Source organism: Diabrotica undecimpunctata, chromosome 2 (assembly GCF_040954645.1).
Source record: "Diabrotica undecimpunctata isolate CICGRU chromosome 2, icDiaUnde3, whole genome shotgun sequence".
Taxonomy (NCBI): Eukaryota; Metazoa; Arthropoda; class Insecta; order Coleoptera; family Chrysomelidae; genus Diabrotica; species Diabrotica undecimpunctata.
The window spans coordinates 112,908,234-112,928,405 of NC_092804.1; the positions used below are offsets into that span (position 1 = coordinate 112,908,234).

General features: G+C 30.3%; 1 protein-coding gene across 1 annotated transcript in view; it reads left to right on the forward strand.

Moving 5' to 3' along the window:
- The window catches only part of LOC140433870 (neuroligin-4, Y-linked-like), a 1,297,086-nt gene that overhangs the window by 124,505 nt on the left and 1,152,409 nt on the right, over positions 1-20,172 (forward strand). The gene's annotated exons all lie outside the window — the stretch shown is intronic.

The window sequence follows — 20,172 nt, forward strand, 5'->3', positions numbered from 1 at the left end:
TTCACATTCCTGCATCTCTGAAATAGCACCTGTACAGCAAAAAGGGCCTCCCGTGTTCCCAGAGCATCACGAAATCCGAATTGTGTTCTTGTTAGTTGTTCCTCACATTTTGTATATATTCTTTTGTGAATGACCTTTATAAATGTTTTAAGTAAATGCCTCATAAGGCTTATAATTCTATAGTCTTCGCCACTTTCTCGCATTGGGTTTTTTTGGAAGATTTATAAAAGTTGACACTAACCACTCTTGGGGAACCACGCCCGTATCATATATACTGTTAAATATATTTGTCAACGATTTTATGCCATCATAGTCCATAAGTTTTAAGAATTCTGAGTGAAAATTATCAGGGCCTACTGCTTTACCATCTTTAGTACTTTTGATGGCATATTTTACTTCTTCGACTGTAAATGGTGGTCCAGATTCGCAATTGGTGTTTGTTGTAATACCAGTGTTACTTCGTATATCTTCAAAAGTTTTTTCTACGTATTTAATCCAAATATCTCTTTTATGCTCTATTTCCAGTACTATGTTTCCCTGATTATCTGATTATCTTCTTGTCATCGGTCTTGGGCAAGCGTATTTGGATGGTTCATTAATACATTTTTGTACGTACCACTGAGTGAGACAACGGTGTTTTTAATGTTTTGTTTCTGGTCTTGATGTAGAAAATAATTGGGCCCATACTACGGTGCTTTGTTAATATGTCCCAAAACTTTAGATTGGAAACGCTAAAGTTTCAGTAAGTGAGAATTAGACGTTTTACCTCATATCTGTATACCGTAAGTCCAAACTGGATTTAGCATACATTTATACAGTAATAATTTATTATGTAGACTTAATTTGGATTTATGGTTCACAAACCAATACATTTTCCTGTATATTAATCCTAGTTGCAGTCGCTTTGTCCAGATATGCTTTCCCCAATTTAGTCGGCTGTGAAAATGTACTCCCAAGTATTTATCATCTCTTCTTTTGAGTATTATGCTATGGTTTATACGCAAGATGGTACATTTTCCCTGCGAAGAGTTAATGTCATATGTGCTGATTTGCTGTCATTTACTTCAACTCACCACAGTTTTAACCATTTCTCTAGATCATTTAAATGAATTTGTAAATTTTGATAGGCTGTAACAGGAACGGAGCTAGAAGCCATTATTACAGTATCTCCTGCATACGTAGCAAATGTGCTGTTTAATCTTGTGGGATTATCTGCCGTAAAGAGTAAGTATAAAGTTGGTCCCAATATACTACCCTGAGGTACTTACGATAGAATTGGAGATAATAATATGTTTGATACTTCTTTATTGTATCTGATCTGGAAATATCGATTGTTATGATAGGATCTCAGAAGTGCATACAGAGAATAAGGAAAGTGAGTTTTTATTTTAAATAGCAGCCCCTTATGCTATACTTTATCAAATGCTTGTGAAACATGCAAAAAGGCTGCAGTGCAGTATTATTTCTTGTCAATTGGATATCTTGCTACTTTGGCAACCCTATGTACCTGCTTAGTTGTTCCATGTTGTTGCCTGAATCCAAGCTTATAATCCGGTATTACCTTTTATCTGTCGATTATAGAATTTATTCTTTGAAGGAGTATCCTTTCAAATATGTTAGAGATAATGGGAAGCAAACTGATTGGACGATAGGATAATAGTTTTTGTGGATCTTTATTTGCTTTCGGTATTAGAAAAATGTGTGCCATTTCCCATTAAAACGGAAAATAGGCTAACCTGAGTATAGCGTTAAATATGTACATATTAAATTGAAATCCTTATTCAGGTAAATTTTTGCAGATTTTCCCGATATGAAATCATATCCTGGAGCTTTTTTAATATTGAGATGTTTAACTAAATATTTAATTTCATTTATTTATCTTCATCGGCCTCGGCCCAATCACCATCTTAATTTGTAATTGGACCATAATGTTTAATCTGACATCTAAGTTTCTTAGACAGTTTCCAAATGAAGTAAATTTTATCATCCGTCGCAGTGAGACTTATAGGAATTTTTTTGCCTTGGTCTTTGTATTTGTGTAGTTATCTTTTAAGCAAACGAGTTCTATTCAGTTTAGTTTTGTCCTCAGAAGATCTGAAAGTTTGCCACTGTTTTCTTAGCTTTCGGTTTTCTCGTTAATCAGGATTATTATATGATGTGAATATGGTATACAGTTATTACTCTGATTTATATGTGGAGTTTCTTTCCAAGCTCCCTGTTAAATGATTGATGTAAGGTGATGGACTGCTTTCTCAATATTTTCATTTGTTTTAAGAGAAAAATTTAGATTAATTGCATTTTGAATATTATATTATATTATGAACAGACTCCAATTTGTTTTATGATTTGAAAACGTGGGGCATTTATTAGTATTGTATACATGTTCCATTACATCAATAAATATGGGAGAATGGTCCGATGAAAAGTCAAAGGAAGGTTTAGTATCTAAAAAGTTGTTACTAATTCCTTTTATGACAAAAGAGATGAGATCAGCTATTTTATTTCTATCTGTAGGCCAGTAAGTTGGTTGTCTAGTAGAAATAGTGAAGTCAAGTTATCGTCGTTTAAACTTGTAATAAGTTCATTTTCGCGTCTTGTTATCAATATTGAACCCCATCTTTTAAGTTTTGCATTACAATCACCTGCTGCAATAAAGTGATGACCAAGCCCAGTAAAATAACTAGGAAAATGTTCCTCTGATTATTTTACCAGGGGAGTAATACGCAACTGACATAATTATTTATGCTTTACTGAGTTCTGCAGATATTGAGGTTGCCTGAATGTTGATTTCACATACTTTATTTATTTAGTGATGTTTCATGTTACTTCTAATGATTAACGCAGTTCTACCATGATCTTTCCCATTGGGTGTGGTGTGAATAGGTGCAGAAATCTGGCATACTAAAATGGCTCTTGTTTGTCATATATGAGATACCAAGAGATAACCAATGTTAAATAATCATGATACCAAGATTATTTACCTTTATAAATGCCTTAATCTCCTCAGTATAGTTTATCGTTTGAGTTTCAATATCCAATTTTAATTTTAGGGTTGAATATTAAATTGTGATAGCATTGTTATGAGAAGGTCGCACATTTTGTCCATTCTCTCCATAATTTTTTGGACCGTTAATTCTAAATTGTTACTTGTTTCTGTTGTACTTAGTTTTTGCTGTGTAGTATTTGAGACAGATGCGGTGGTATGATTTTGCCTCTCCACAGCGTTTGTATATGTAATGATGGGCGACGAGTATTTGAGAAAATTGGCGGGTAATGAGATTGTATTTTCTCCCTCAACTTTGGAAAATGTTTTCTTTGGAGCTCTTTGCAGACCAAGCAGCCTCTGTAATTGGCAGGATGATTCTCTTGGCAATTTATGCACTTCACATATTTAATTTTTGTTGGATTTGGACATTCGGATGACAAGTAATTGGCTGTATATTTTACGCATCAGGCATTATATTGCAGTATTTGTGAGTGTATCCAAAAGGTTGACACCTGTGGCATTGCAGAATTTTTATTTTGGAATGTGGTGGTTCAATTTTAACTTTTGAGTTAAGTAGTTTATTCACTTTTTAAATGTCTTTATTATTTGCATTAGCAACAAATTCTACGTGAAAAATTGGTAGTTGCTTTTTATTCTCTTTTCGTTTTATGTTGGAAATATTTTTGAATATTTACATATTTGTACATACAATATTGGAATTGTATTTTCTTTATTTTTTTCCCTCTTAAGAATTGTAAAATTTTTGTTCTCTGACATTATCGTTATTATAGTAGGTCAATAAAAAATAATTAAAATAATTAAAAAACAATAAATTAAGTTACATTGATTCAATAAATTTTATTACAGATGATATCAAAAAAAAAACAAAATAAAAAACTAGCGGATGATTACAAAATTGAAATATAGATAGATGAATTACAACAGGTGATATAATTTACAGTTTTTAAGGAACTCTATCACATTAGACATATTGTTTTTAGATTTTAAAATATCACATAAACTTCCGTGGATACCATGTTTGATCCGTGCTGCTGCGTACTGGTTACATTCCACAAGTATATGGTGTACACTTAGACGGGAGTTGCAATATTCTCAGTTTGGAGGTTCTTCGGGAACCATCAGATATCCGTGGGTTAGCCGGGTGTGCCCAATTCTGAGCCTTCTAATGATGGTCTTCGATTTTCTTTCCGTAGTAACCTAGGACCTAAAATGTTTGGTTGGATGGACTTTAGTTGGGTAGTGCACCTATTCCATTGATTTTGCTACATTGAGGTAGATAACTTTTTAATTTCAATTATTATATCTTGAAACATTTGGACTTTTTCATCTGTAAGATCAGAGCAAAGTGCTTCATTTGCTGCGTGGTCAACATTCTCATATCCTTTAATAATAACATGTGAAGGATTCCATATCATCGAAACCGAAGTGTTTGATTTAGCAAGTGCTGTACATCTTTCGTGGATCTCATTAACTAAATGATTTGATGTGTAGATTTTTCTAATCGAATTTATGGATGATAATGAATCTGTGCAGATTTCTCAGTTTTTGGTACCCTGCATTGGAACCTCTAGAGGTTTAAGTATAGCGTAGAGTTCTGCTGTGAATATACTGGTCATCTTGGGTAGTCTATACATTGCTAGTATTTTATTTGTGGAAGTAACAGCACTTTCTTCGTCTTTAGATGCATCTGTGAATATTAAGTTATCAAACTTGACTCTATTAATTAAAGATTTAAGTTAATAAGTGTAAAAGTGTTAATCAATTTTCAGAACGACTTAATTTCTAAATATTTGAAATATTGATTATTACCAAAAATTATTATATTACAAACGTTAATATAATTTGCAAATCCGTGGTAAATAGTTTTTTTTTTATTTAAATTCTAGATGGTTTAAAATTTGTCTTTTTAATTGTTTAAAATGTTATTCACTTAAAATAATTCTTGAAAAAATTTCACTACATCTTTATTTTAATGTTCAATTCAAAAGTAATTTTCCAGCTGTACATCACTGTCATATCCGAATTCATGCTCTTTCATATCCTTGTCTACTTTTTGGCCGTTGTCGTTTGTCAATTTCTAATCGCGTAAAAACATCCCTCGCCTACAAGGATAATGAGATGCGTAAGAGCTAGAAAATCGTCCAATTTGTCAAACAAACTCTAAAACCTTCTTCTTAGAATGTCGTTATACACGTTCAGGTTCAGGTTATATCCCTGGACGAGAGATTTAAACATAAATTGCTAGATTAGTTTAATATGTTTTTTACTTAGCTAGATTAATGCGCCATTGTAATTTTTCATGGCTTATCTGGCTTGTTATCGTTTGTAAAATTAACTAAATCCTTTTTGCCACCTAAAAAGCTCTGAAGTATTTGAAAATAAAAAAATATAACATTATCTTTAATAAATAATAGTATTTAGGGTCTTATTTAATAAATAAAATAGCAATAAATAAATAAAGTAAATCCAGAAGTTAGGAAATCTTTTCCATATTCAAGTGAATATTTTTATTTTAATCAATTGAGATCTTTCCATTCTGGCCTGTCTTATTATTTATTAAATTAAATACACTTCTCCAAGAAATTAACGCACCACTTCAATAAATCAATTTTATTTGTAAACAGGCAAAGAATAAAAAATAAAACTTTACCATATTTATTCTACATTTTATTAGTAATTATAACAATGTGTCTAATCATCAGAAAATGTTGTACAGGAGAAAAAATAAATAAAACGGAAAATTCTAAAAAAATAATGATAAGAAAAGTAAACTAAAATACGAAAAAAGTCTTAATAACGAGTGTTTCCATCTCTACTATGTATAACAGCGTCACATCGTTGACCCATACTTAAAATTAATTGCCGTATTTCATTTTGGTCTAGTTCTCTCCAAATCTGGATCAGCCTCTCTTCCACTTCCTGTAAGTTGTTTGGTTGGATCGGTGTCGCTCTTAATCGCCTACCAAGGATATCCCAGAGATTATCAATCGGATTTAAATCCGGACTATGTGATGGCCATTCCATAGTGTTAATTTATACCTTTTCTAGATAATTTCTGACGATCTGTGCAGCGTGAGGTCTGGCATTATCTTGCATTAGTAAGAAATTTTCACCGATATAAGGAGCGAATAGTACTACATGTTGCTCCAGGATCTCCAAGATGTACCATTTAGCTGTAACAGTTGCATTTTGTTTGGCCACTAGGTCCGTACGTGCGGTCAAAGAAATACGACCCAAAACCATAACGGATCCTCCACCAAAAAATGTGGTATGTGAGAAGTTACACTGAGCATATCGTTTGTTGGGTCGTCGCAACACACGAACACGTCTGTCGTTATTGTACAAACAAAATCGGGATTCATCAGTAAATAGCACTTGTTCCCAGTCAGCCTCTAACCAGTGAACGTGTTCTCTGGCAAAATGTAGTCTCCCCCTTCGATGCTCTGCAGTTAATAGAGGACCTTGGACGGCAATCCTAGGTGTTAAGTTGTATTGCCTAAGTCGCTGGCGAAAAGTTTCAGTACTAATTTGTATAGTATGCACGTCTCGAAGTTGAATTTGTAGACTTCGATGTGTTACAAAACGTTGTCAAAGAGCAGAAATTCTTAAAAATCGATCTTGAATAGGGGTAGTTACCCGGTTTCGTCTTTGTCCTAGTCTGCGAGTATGATCCCCTGTTTCGAGGAATCTTTCTAACACCCGTGAGACGGATGTGTGGGACACATTAAACCGACGACCAATTCTTCAGCAATTCCAACCTTCTTCCGACAGTATCACTACTTGGGCACATTCATCTCGGGTTAAATTACGTGATTGACGCTCCATAATAAACACAATTAACAATAATCAACAATTAACCAGTAGCCGAATAAAATTCGTGAACACTTGGAAATTAGTATATGTATGGAATTAGTACATTTTTTGCTTCTTTTTGTTTTGTTATAAAAAAAACTATAGCGATAAAACACAGTAAATAAATATAGAGTGTACGAATGGCATATACATGGGGCTTGCAAAATACAACATTACAATGGAAATTTTTGTTAACGCTAATAAAATATTTTAATATTTCAAAGTGGTGCGTTAATTTCTTGGAGAAGTGTATATACACTGCATATATTACATAGAAAAAAACTGGAAATTCAACCGGGATACACATCAAATTTTCGTAGAATTCAGGTGATTGCTAGCAATCCTAGAAATGGAAATACTAAGGCGGTGGTCTCCAATGATCGATGTACGCTGCGTATAGCGTTACGTCGTACGTCGCGTCTGTATGGTTGTACAGCAGTTGCACGATGTGTTCAGCGTTCAATAAGAGAAAGAATCCATTATTGATTATATCAAGCCTACAGAAGTGACCTATGGCGAAGCTTATAAGCAGCGTATGACGTTTATAGCAGACTACCGCCTAAAATTCACTACACTAATCATCATCATTATCAATCATTCCACGTGAAATGCTAACATCCACATTATTTATTTGTCTACGAAAGAAAGTAAATGCCAAAGAATGTAGTGATTATCGAACGATCAGCCTAATGTCACATACCTTAAAAACCCTGCTAAAAATCATCCATAATAGAATACATCCTATGTGAGGGATGTAACATTGATATCAAATTTATACTACAGCCAACGATCAAATGTGATCGGCATAAAAGTGAACGGAAGTTTAATTAACAACATTAGGGATGACGACGATACAGTCATAATAGCCGATAACTTGGAAGACTTAGAAAGAATAATGAACAAAATATTAAAATATAGTGGAGAATACGGACTCTCTTTTAACATCAAAAAAACCAAATTCATGAAAATTAACAAGAACAACAATACAAACGAAATATTAACGGTAGGCGGCCAGCAGATTGAGAAAGTAAAAAGATATACTTACTTGGGAACTTATACTTGGGATTATACTGCAGAAATAAGAGTCAGAATTGAAAAAGCACGTGCCAACTTCGTGAAAATGAAAAAAATTTTATGCGGCAAAGATCTGACATTGGCCCTCAGAATAAGGCTAATTAAATTCTATGTACACAATGTACTCTACTATGGAGCTGAATCATGGACATTAAACCAAAATACAATAAATCGACTTAACGCGTTTGAAATGTGGACATTTAGAAGATTGTTACGGATTTCATGGGTAGATAGAATGACGAATACAGAAGTGTTAAGGAGAATAGGCAGAGAGAGGGAAATGGAAAATACAATAAAAGAAAGGAAATTGCAATATCTCGGACATGTGATGAGAGGCGAAAGATACAACATCTTGAGACTTACAATTCAAGGAAAAGTAGAGGGTAGGACAAGCGTAGGAAGAAGACGCGTTTCCTGGTTGAAGAACCTGAGAGAGTGGTTTGGTTGCAGCTCAAGATAATTGTTTAGAGCAGCTGCCTCGAAGGTCAGAATAGCCATGATGATTGCCAACCTTCGTCGCGGAGATGGTACTTAAAGAAGAAAAACAAATGTGCGTATTAAACTTATATGAAACAGAACATTAACACCATTAAGTATACTATTAGAACCCAGAACAAGGAGACCCCTTGCTACCGGTGCTGTTAAATTTTGCTTGGAACATGTAGTAAGTAAAACGTTCTTGAAGTTGATAAAGAGTTTTGCCAATTAAAAAGATTACATAGATAAGATACAGACATAACTCTTAATGATCACAACTTCCAAGTAGTATAGGAGCCAAGCAGTCAGAGTTAACAATTAAAATTATTTTTTCGAGTAAATTTTTATTGAAATTTTATTTTATATTAATTTGGGAAAATAGGATTACATGAAAGCTTATAGTTTTTATTTGCCAATGGGGTAATAATTAGGCATAAATAAATTAAAATTGTTTCGAAACCTGTAAAAAAAATATAAATATAAATAAAAATAAAGGGTGGGTGAAGAACTTTTAAAGCTGGTAATAGTGAAGTAAATTGGACAGTTAAACAATTTAATATCATAATATACAGTGTGGATGGAAATATTAAGTAGGACCACACTAAACTGACGTTTAAAATTCTCCACTCTCTCTTACAAAAATTAATCTTGTTCCAAATATTGCGGTGTCTACTTTATTATTTGGTACCGAACTTTATTTGGTTAAAACGGTTTGATAAAAAACACATATTAGAATTACTTTTTAACTATGATGTAAAAGAAGAAACTGTTTGGGTCAGTTCAACTCACAAACAAAAATATTTATCATTCTCGTTTACATAAGTAACAAGCAAATGGGAATTATTTTCACAAATACTTTATAAACCAGAATTACAAAAAAAATATTATGTTTATATGGGATTGAGCCACAATTGATTTTAATAACAATAACATTCTACCGTTTTCAAAAAAATTATTAAATTATTTTGTTCGAAAACGTTGTATACCACGAAGATTATTAACAAGGTAATGTCATGTCATAAAATTAACGGTTGATTAACTTTTGGCCACAGTGTTATAGGTGACAGCCCTATTGTGGATGAAAGATATGAGGATGGATATGGATATTTTACCTCATGGATATTTTAAATTTTGATTATTCTAAATATTATTAATATGTGCTGTAAACGTTTGTATATGTGTAGAGTGTTCCTATTGTTCTGAAGCTATTCTTTTGTTGCATTTTAATGTAATTACTATTTGAATGGCAATAAGCCACAATTTAAGGTTAAAATAAGTTTATTGACGTTTCATTCTCCACTTCGGAAATCGTTCTCAAAATATAAATATTAGTAAATTAAACCAATTTTGTTTTTTGTTACTTGGTGAAAAATTCCTCTAATAATTTAAATTTATCTGACTCATTTATATTGACATTTCAGACACATATAATACATTTTAAAGCAGACGACTTTAAAATGATATTGCCATTATTGCTGAGGTGTGTTCCTGAGACAACTTTATTGTAAGATATTTTATTCTAATTACATAAAATCATCTTTAACTTGAGAATATCCGTCAGAAAAAAATCATAGCATGTAATTGATCAGATCAAAAGACAACCCATTCATGCTATGATGGCAGTAAAATTCTCCTGTTAGTGACTCCATAGGAAATTCTGAGGAAAAAAAACAGGAAAAAAAATCTCATTGCACAATCCCGGAGTGGTAAGTATTTGATGTTACATTTAGTTAATTCTCAATAAACACCAAATTCTGATTTTATAAGTTTTTTTTTTTTGAAAAACATAAATGATGTATCCTCGATATCTTACTGACTTATTAATAGTGGTATTTTCCTTTTATTTTACATCGTTTTTTAATATGGGTAACCATATCCTACTGTATTTTGCCGAGAAATTTGCAACACAATTAGTCTCATTTAGCATAATTGGAGCCGCTTCTTTGATTTTTATCGTTTGTTTCTTGATCATATGTTTCTTTTAGGACTATACTTGAATCGTTTCATTGAAACCCATGTTCATTTTCCCAAGCGTGTTTACATATTTGACATCTAGCGGATTCTCTATTTTTAATATAAGATTGATGTTCATTTATTGTAACATTTAGTGGCCTTGATGTTTCACCTAAATAAAACTGATCGCATTCACAAGGTATTTTATAAATACAATTCTTTGATTTTTCTTGTTCATTGTTAGGTTTAGTTTTAGTTCAAGTAGATCTTAATCCAGTATCGTTATTAGAGAATAAAACATCCTGGAGAAGAAGTGTGTTATTATTATAATTCCTTTTCCATGGTAAATGCTATTGTCTCTTCTTTATCGTTCATATCATTCAGAAATGTGTCCAACAACTCTGATCCACAAAGCCAAATTGAGAATATGTCAGTATCTCCATCATACTGTGAGTTTTAAATTTTGTTTAGAAATAATATTTGTTTCAAACTCTTCCATAAATATATCGGCTAATAATGGAGATATATTAAAGCCCATTGCTAGACCAAAATTTTGTTTATAAAATTCATTATTAAGTTAAAAATATGTTTTGTCAGTACATAATGTGAACAACTCCATTATAGCTAATATATTTAGCCTTGTTCTAGCTCCCAAAGTATTATCACTCTCTAATTTTGTATGGACTGTATTCAAAGTCTTATCTAATGGCACATTTAAAAAAACTATTTATGTTAAAACTTATTAAAATATTATTTGAATTAAATTAGTTATTTGATAATTTATTTAAAAAATGTTGTGTATTTTTATAAATGTGTCATATTCATTTGCAAATGGTAGTATAATATGTAATACAAATTTTGAGAGTACTACACTTCATGGTACTACAAATAGTTTTTAGCGGTATATTCGTTTTATGAACTTTCGGTACTCCATAAAAATGTGGAATGTTAGTGTAATGAGGTGTAATTAATTTTCTTAATAATTTGTTAAATCATCTTTAAAACCTGAATAAAGTTCTATATATTCTGTTTTCTAAAGGCTTTGTTGGATGCTTTTTTTAGTTTATTTAAATCTTATACCACATCAACTACGCAGGGTTATTAGTGGGATGACAAACACAATAGTTTTAATACGATTTTGTAGATTACATAGTATATTACAATTTTATACCACTTAAGTAATTTAATACATTTAAATTTTTATCTGTCAGGATGGATTTGAGGTCGTCTGAAATTCTATGCATTCTTCTTTGATTTTGGAAACATGGGCAGTCAAGTAGGAAGTGTTTCACTGTCAATGAATTGGAGCAGTTATTGCAAATTTGCGGTGGATCTTTACTGATTAAAAATTTGTGTGTGACAGCATTATGACCAATTCTTAAACGGTTTATAATTACTTGATATCGTGTACTTGTGCGATGGTACCCAAATAAAAGCTGTGTCCTTTCCCATGGAATGAAGTGTTTCTAATTCCTTTTTTTATTGCTTGTATAATCGGATTTGTTGTATAAATTTGCTTTAATTTCAATAAAGCGTTAAGTAAATCTGTAATGATGATGCACTTCAATGTGTTACTAGTTTTGAAAAAAGTTAAAGCTTTTAATATAGCTGTGGTCTCGCCTGTGAGTATACTATAATTTGTAGGTAAGTGTATGCTGTAGGAGTTTTCTTCATCAGAATAGTAAGCTGCAGCATGTCCATCTAGGGTTTTAGAAGCGTCGGTAAAGATTTGTAAGTAGTTGGGGTAAGGGGATATGATTTCTGCAAAAAGATGTTTAATTATCGAGAAGTTTGTATATGATTTGGGATACTTTCTTAGTGTTAGGTCAACGGTCAGTAGGAGGGTTGTCCATGGAGGAGAGATTGCATTTGTATATAGCAATAGACTAAGTTGATGCATGTTAAAATTTGTGACTTTTATTCTTTCTATTAAAGGAATACAGTTTGTTGTCTTTTTAAAAAAGAAGACGCCAGGGTGGAAAATTTAAGAGAAAAGAGGATGTTGTTTTTGAATTGAAATTTTAGCAATATAGTTTAGTGATAATTGTTCCAAGGAGGATTGGACCAGGAGACAGAAATTTCATAATAAAAATGGACATCGGATAGATTACAATGACATCAAAGTAGTAGAACAGGAAAGTAACATCACCAAAAGACTTTTTATTGAAATGGCCTACATTTGCCAAAATAACAATGCAATGAATCATAGAACGGATATTGGTCATCTAAATGAAATGTTCTCCTATTTGTTACTACTTATTATTTTAATATTATTATTTGCCAAAATAATAATGCAATGAATCATAGAACGGATATTGGTCATCTAAATGAAATGTTCTAATATTTGTTACTACTAGATAAATGTAATAATAACACAAACAATAATTTATCAATTGACATTTAAAAGAATTTTGTCAGAATAATGTCATGTATGTTTTAAGAATAATTAAGTGTTTATAGATGTACAATAATTTTTAAATTTTTAAACATAAAAATAGGTTTTGTATTTTGAAAAAGATGAGAGACTGTGATAAATTTTATCAACATTACAATACATCATCAATGATACAACCTCATTAAGTTTGTAAGTAGTGAATTTTTTAATTAATTATACCAACGCCAACAATTTATTCATCACATTTGTAGCTCCCTGATGAAGGACATAACCAATGTCCGAAAGCTTGGAATAAAAATTTAAAAGAGTACACGTTCCATTTTTATTGCTGCAAACCCAATATTTAACGTTTACTTATATATATATATATATATATATATATATATATATATATATATATATATATATATATATATATATAATAATTATATATTTATATAGATTTTATTTTAGTTAAAAAAGTTGCAAACCTTAAACTCCTACTATAATAATTCCAACTATTTAGATATACAAGATTTTGCAGACTTAACACAATTCTTCAAATGTTACTTTCGTTTCTGTATCACATATATGAGACCCGTATTCGCTACAAATAGTTTCAAACAACTGTTTATTCTACTATAACACCTTTACGCGGAAACAAATTTTTACCGATAGAGTACATATACAAAGATGGCAAGAATGTATAGGGTCAGAAAAGTTGCGGAATTCAATTTAAGAAGTTTCTTAAAGTTCTGCTATTCACCAGCTTACTTCTACGAGCAAAACTATTCTGAAATTGGTTTACAAAAATCCAGATATTCTAACCAAGAGTTTTTAGCCAAGAAATGCAAGGAAAGAATTCCTTTTCTCGACGACAATTTTATTTTGTATCTAGATGGAGAACAATAACTGTATTTTTGTGTAAAGCCAATCAATTTCAAATCATCCTGAACTTGATAAAAACTATTACGTATGAGTATAAATGTCACAAGGGGTCACAAGAAATATATAAACAGGCGACTTTTTATCTGTATATAAAGTGATAATTGCGTTAAGACCCGGCAGAATTAAGCAAAATATGGAAGACTTATTAAGTTGTAAAATAGTACGAGATAAAGTGGATAGTTGACTTCAATCATAATTATACATATGACGTCGAACAACATTTTATTTTAATTTCCCATGTAACAACAAATCATTGAATAAATTAAGACAGATGCTATTATAAAAACAATAATTAGTAGCCATTTTAATTATAAATCCAACTAATAATAAATGTAGAATATTAAATGGAGTTGACGCCTGGACAGTTACAGAAGCAACTGAAAGAAGACTTGTCAGCTCTTAGATGTGGTGTTATCCAATAATGTGGAAAATATCGCGGACAGAACACCTAACAAACACGGAACCATTAAGAAATATAAAAAAAAAGAAAAAAATACTCAACACTATAAAGGAGAAGAAAATGAACTTCTATGGTCACATTACATTAAGAAATAAAAAATATGGTTGGATGCGATTGAGATGCATAAGTAAAAGTGGAAGGAAAAAGAGGACCGGGGAGACAACGCACGTCCTGGCTGAAAAATGTAAAGCAGTGGAGTGGAAAAACAACAATAGAACTCTTCAGAACTACTGCAGGCAGAGTAAAATGGGCCTTGATAATCGTAAAGGTCCGTCAAGGTCCAAGATCGTCAAGGTTACTTATTTTTTGCGTTTTTTATCTCCTCTTTACACATTTCTTCTTGTCATTATAGATTGTTTTATCCTGTCTGTTTTATGTACTTACGTATTTCCCATAATATTTTTTTCCACAATTTTTTTTAAGTCTGCATTTTACCTTGGTGGGTCGTTTCTATATCTTGTAGAGATTAATTTTACCCCAAAAAGTATACATGTCTTTAAATTTTCGTACAATGCATTCGACAATTCTTCCCTTATTCTATTTTATATCGTGGCTAATCTCATTTAGTATAGGAATTTTGTAGTCTAGTATAGTAGGTTGAGTCATTTCTCAATCTGTCGGATGTTTTATTTTATAGTATTCATTGGGGGTATTCTTCCGTAGATCTACTTGCACCTGTATAGTAATTGTAGGGCAAATAAGTTTTAGGTACCACTAAAATATAATTTGTACCATATTCTGGGCCGCGGATTACTGTTATATCTGAGATTTTTCAATGACTATTTTGTTTAGTAATTATATAATAGATTGCGGATTTTAAGTTTCGAGTGGATTATGTTTACATATACGTATGAATGTATACATTTATATCGAAACCATCCATTTAAAATTTTCAGCGTCTGTTGTTTACATAGATTGATGAGACTCTTCCCATTGTTATTTAGAATTTCTTCTCTGAAGATTCCTGCTGCTGAGTCATTTACCTTAAATTCAATTTTGCCATTTAAGTCACATGTCAAAAACACCTCCTTGCTGTATACAACATTTTCCAAAGTTGTCATCAGATCACGAAAAAATCTTTTCAGGTGCTAGGCATCGTTAGTTGGGGCATACGATGCTACGATTACCAAAAAACGATTTCTTATATCAATATATACATATTTGCAATAGTCGATGATTAATTTGATCCCATGATTTTATGCATTTTTTGTATTTTTTTTCAACTGCTAGAGAAGCTCCTCCTCGGAAGCTCGCATTAACACCTTTATCAACGTCTTTTTGCCTTACAATTCTTAGAAGGCACAGATTAAAGCAAAAATCTGAATTTGGTTTCGAAAATTAGTTTACGGATTTTAATAATATCAGATGTCGCTATTTGCGTTCATTCGAAGTCATGTTAGAGTTGCTTCCTAAGACAGAATAGATTTATTTTCACGTTCAGAGCGACTGTGAGAGCCGTTCTGAAGAGGCCTATTAGGCCGAAATACGTATAAGCTGATATACAAACGCACTGTACGTGAAATCAAATCTTAACTGGCTTTGCTCCTTCGTAGACAGTGCCCGGTGTATTCTTTGGTATGCGGTAATTTAAGAAATTTAGCAATCGTGCATGATTTTTCCGAAAGTGTGAATACCAATAGGTTGTATAGTACACCTTTCATTTTTGTAATATACAAATAATCTGCACCGTCAAACACACCGCATCACAAGATGATGCGGTGTGTTTGACGTAATATTTTCTGTCAGTATAAAGAAGAAGAAAAGAAAGACTAAAGTGGTATGGACATGTAAGAAGAACTAGCGACAGCAAATGGATAAAGAGAATAACCGAATGAAGCCCCATAGGAAAAAGGAAAGGAGGACGACCCCGAAAAACCTAAAGGAACGAAGTAGACGACGCCATGAGTAAGAGAGGCCTAAACGATGGAGAATGGTATAACAGAGAGAGATGGAAACGATTGAGCGAGGGAAGGCAGTGAATACTGTAGAATCCCTGAATATATATATATATATATATATATATATATATATATATATATATATATATATATGTATATATATATATATATATATATATATATATATATATATATATGTATATATATATATATATATATATATATATATATATATATATATATATATATATATATATTGATACTGTTGGGGTTTATAGAAAATAATTTATAATTTATATACTACATAATATTAGATATTAAAAGTATTTGGTTATTTTAATAAGTTATATACTAGAGAATTTTATAAAAATATATTTATGTGAGGGCATTTTTAAGAAATTAGCATATAATAATTGTAAAAAGTTGTATTTTAGTAATTATAATGTGGTAGATATATTTAAGTGAGCCATGTGACTAGACAACCAACTATACACACTCTCCAAGTGACATTTTAGGAAATAATTGGGAATATAAAGTGGGGTTATAATAATAATGTTAGTTTAAAATGTTTAATTTATATATATTTAATGATTTAAATGTTTATTCTGATCTGAAAAGCCTAAATGTAAACAAAATTATCAATAGAACATTAACGAATTCTCCAGAATGCAGAATTTGACCTTTGTTTATGTTGGAACATTCTGGAATAATGATTATGTAGGTGGATCGAACAGATACTTTTTTCGAGAACATCCATATAGAAGAAATAGAACTAAATCGAACATGATTTCTTACCAGATGGTTCTGGAAGATTGAAAAGATATAAATACCCGTGATTTGGATTCAGGATGGCAGTTTTAAGTCAGTCAGTCAGGCAGTTTAGTAAAAAAGTAGGTCCAGTGCATTCAGTTAGTCAATCAGTTACAAATAGTCCAATTGTTTAATATAGTGAGTTAAATGAAGATTAAAAATTATGCATATATTTTAATGCACATTTATAATTATACACAAATAATTATTGAAGATTAAAAAAGTATATTAGAAGAATATTGGACGGATATTGGAAGAAATTAAAATTATATTATGATTGGAGATAAGTATAAATCAACTTATAATAATTGGATATTGGTATATTGAAAAGAAGAATAAATATAAATGCTGTTTTGCTGGTTTGCTTGGTGGTTTATAAATGCTGGTGAAGAAAAATATATCTTAAATTGGTAGAAGCTGATAATTGGAAAAAGTAATTTCACAAAAACAAGGATAACCGAAGTACGAAGACATTTAGTGGTGATTAGAATCTATATAGTGGAAAACAGTTCATTTAGGCATTCAGTGAAAGAAATGTACAAAATTTTGTTAATATAATTTAGTTAGTGTCATAACAATTTCAATTTTGAAGATAGTTTGTTTAAATTTTACATTGTCTATAGAATTTAATTAGTTTTATAAGAATATCAATTTAAAGATAGTTTATTTTAAATTTACATTGGCTAGGTCAGATATATATGTGTGTTTCATAATAGTTATAATAAAGATAATTTAAAAAAGTACTTACAAACTAATTCTTTGAGAACCGCGATAAAAACCCTATATATTATATTATTAAAAATACTCATTGCTCATCATTCAAACAAACAACACATCATAACAATATATATATATATATATATATATATATATATATATATATATATATATATATATCGAGAAAAGGAGTACGACCGTCAATCCAAAATAAACTAAGGTACACTCGAAGAGTGGTGGGTTTTTCGGTCAAAGTGGAGAAATAAAAGACAAAGAAGGTGGCTACTTTATCTTTTTATCTAAGACGTTTCGCTTTCTGCTCAGAAAGCATCATCAGTTCATCTAAAAAGAACAATGTGAAACCAAACATCCATAGAGAAGTTACAACAAAAGTGTGTTACCTTACAAAGACATGTAGCAGTCAATGATGTTAAAAATATGAAAAAGCTTACGAAACTGGACATTCAGAGTTAACGTTGTATAAAACAATTAATTGAAACTTGGTATAGTTTGCAATTTAACAAAATTAGCACAGCAAAAGAACATGTGATAAACATACATGTATATAAAAAAGTTATTATAAAAACTTAAGTAAAAACATTAAGGTTTATTTCAAAGTGTAAAGAACTAGAAAGATCATGAGAATGCACTTCCAACAAATTTATTTAATAAATTAGATTTTAATTTTAACTTTAGGTAATGTTATTTAAGATTAATGGTTATAAAGATAAGATGAAGTTACCAGTCTTAAACTTACTGAATCTCGCCGGTAAATGAATTTACTGGTTTAACACCCACGCACACAACGTGAATAGAAATGGCCTTGAGGTCAAAATGACAAAAACAGCAAGGCAAACTACCAACTTCTATATAATAGGGCGGTATATTCAAAGAATGTGATAAATATATATATATATATATATATATATATATATATATATATATATATATATATATATATATATATATATTGTTATGATGTATTGTTTGTTAATGATGAGCAATGAGTATTTTTAATAATATAATATATATAGGGTTTTTATCGCGGTTCTCAAAGAATTAGTTTGTAAGTACTTTTTTAAATTATCTTTATTATATCTATTATGAAACACACATATATATCTAACCTAGCCAATGTAAATTTAAAATAAACTATCTTTAAATTGAAATTCTTATGAACTAATTAAATTCTATAGACAATGTAAAATTTAAACAAACTATATTCAAAATTGAAATTGTTATGACACTAACTAAATTATATTAACTAAATTTTGTACCTTTCTGTCACTGAATGCCTAAATGAACTGTTTTCCACTATATAGATTATAATCACCACTCAAATGTCTTCTTCTCAGCTTCGGTTATCCTTGTTTTTGTGAAATTACTTTTTCCAATTATCAGCTTCCACCAATTTAAGATATTTTTCTTCACCAGCATTTATAAACCACCAAGCAAACCAGCAAACAGCATTTATATTTCTTCTTCTTTTCAGTATACCAATATCCAATTACCAAATATATTATATAAATTTAATTTTCAATTAATACTTCTTGCATTATCCATCACCATTTATACATAACATAATTCTTAATCTTCAATAATATTTTCTTTATACTGTTTCTTAATCTTAATTTAACTCATAACTGATTGACTAACTGAATGCCTTTCTTACTAAAACTCCTATCTTGAATCCAAATCATGGGTATTTATATCTTTTCAATCTTCCAGAACCATCTGGTAAGAAATCATGTTCGATTTAGTTTTATTTTTTCTATATGGATGTTCTCGAAAAAAGTATATGTTCGATCCACAGACATAACCATTATTTCGAGAATGTTCCACCGTAAACAAAGGTCAAATTCTCTATTCTGGAGAATTCTTTAATTTTCTATTGATAATTTTGTTGACATTTAGGCTTTTCAGATCAGAATATACACTTAAATTAGTAACTTAACATTCTAATTTAATAAACTACACATTTTAAACAACTATAACCCCACTTATATTCGTAAAAATTATTAATTTCTGTCTGTCACTTACTGTATAGTTGGTTGCCTATGCACCTGGCTCACTTAAATTAATTTACTATTAAAATACAACTTTTTACAATTATTATATGCTAATTGCTTAAAAATGCCCTCACATAAATAATTTTTATAAAATTCTCTAGTATATAACTTATTAAAATAACCAAATACTTTTTATGTCTAATATTATGTAGTATATAATTTATAAATTATTTTCTTTAAACACAAATCATATCAATATATATATATATATATATATATATATATATATATATATATATATATATATATATATGTATATATATATATATATATATTTATATATATATATATATATATATATATATATATATATATATAATTATTAATTATTAATCCAACCTAAAATTTACAAAAAAAAATAATAAAAAAAAAAGAAATTAGATTGAATTATATAAGCTTTCAATTGTCATTAAGTAGATATTTTCGATTTTTTTGGAAAAGCAATTAAGAAAAGCAGTAACTTTTGGACACATACTTGTATACAGTACTTCTGGCTCATATCTATATTATTTTTAATTTTAAGTGTAGACTTA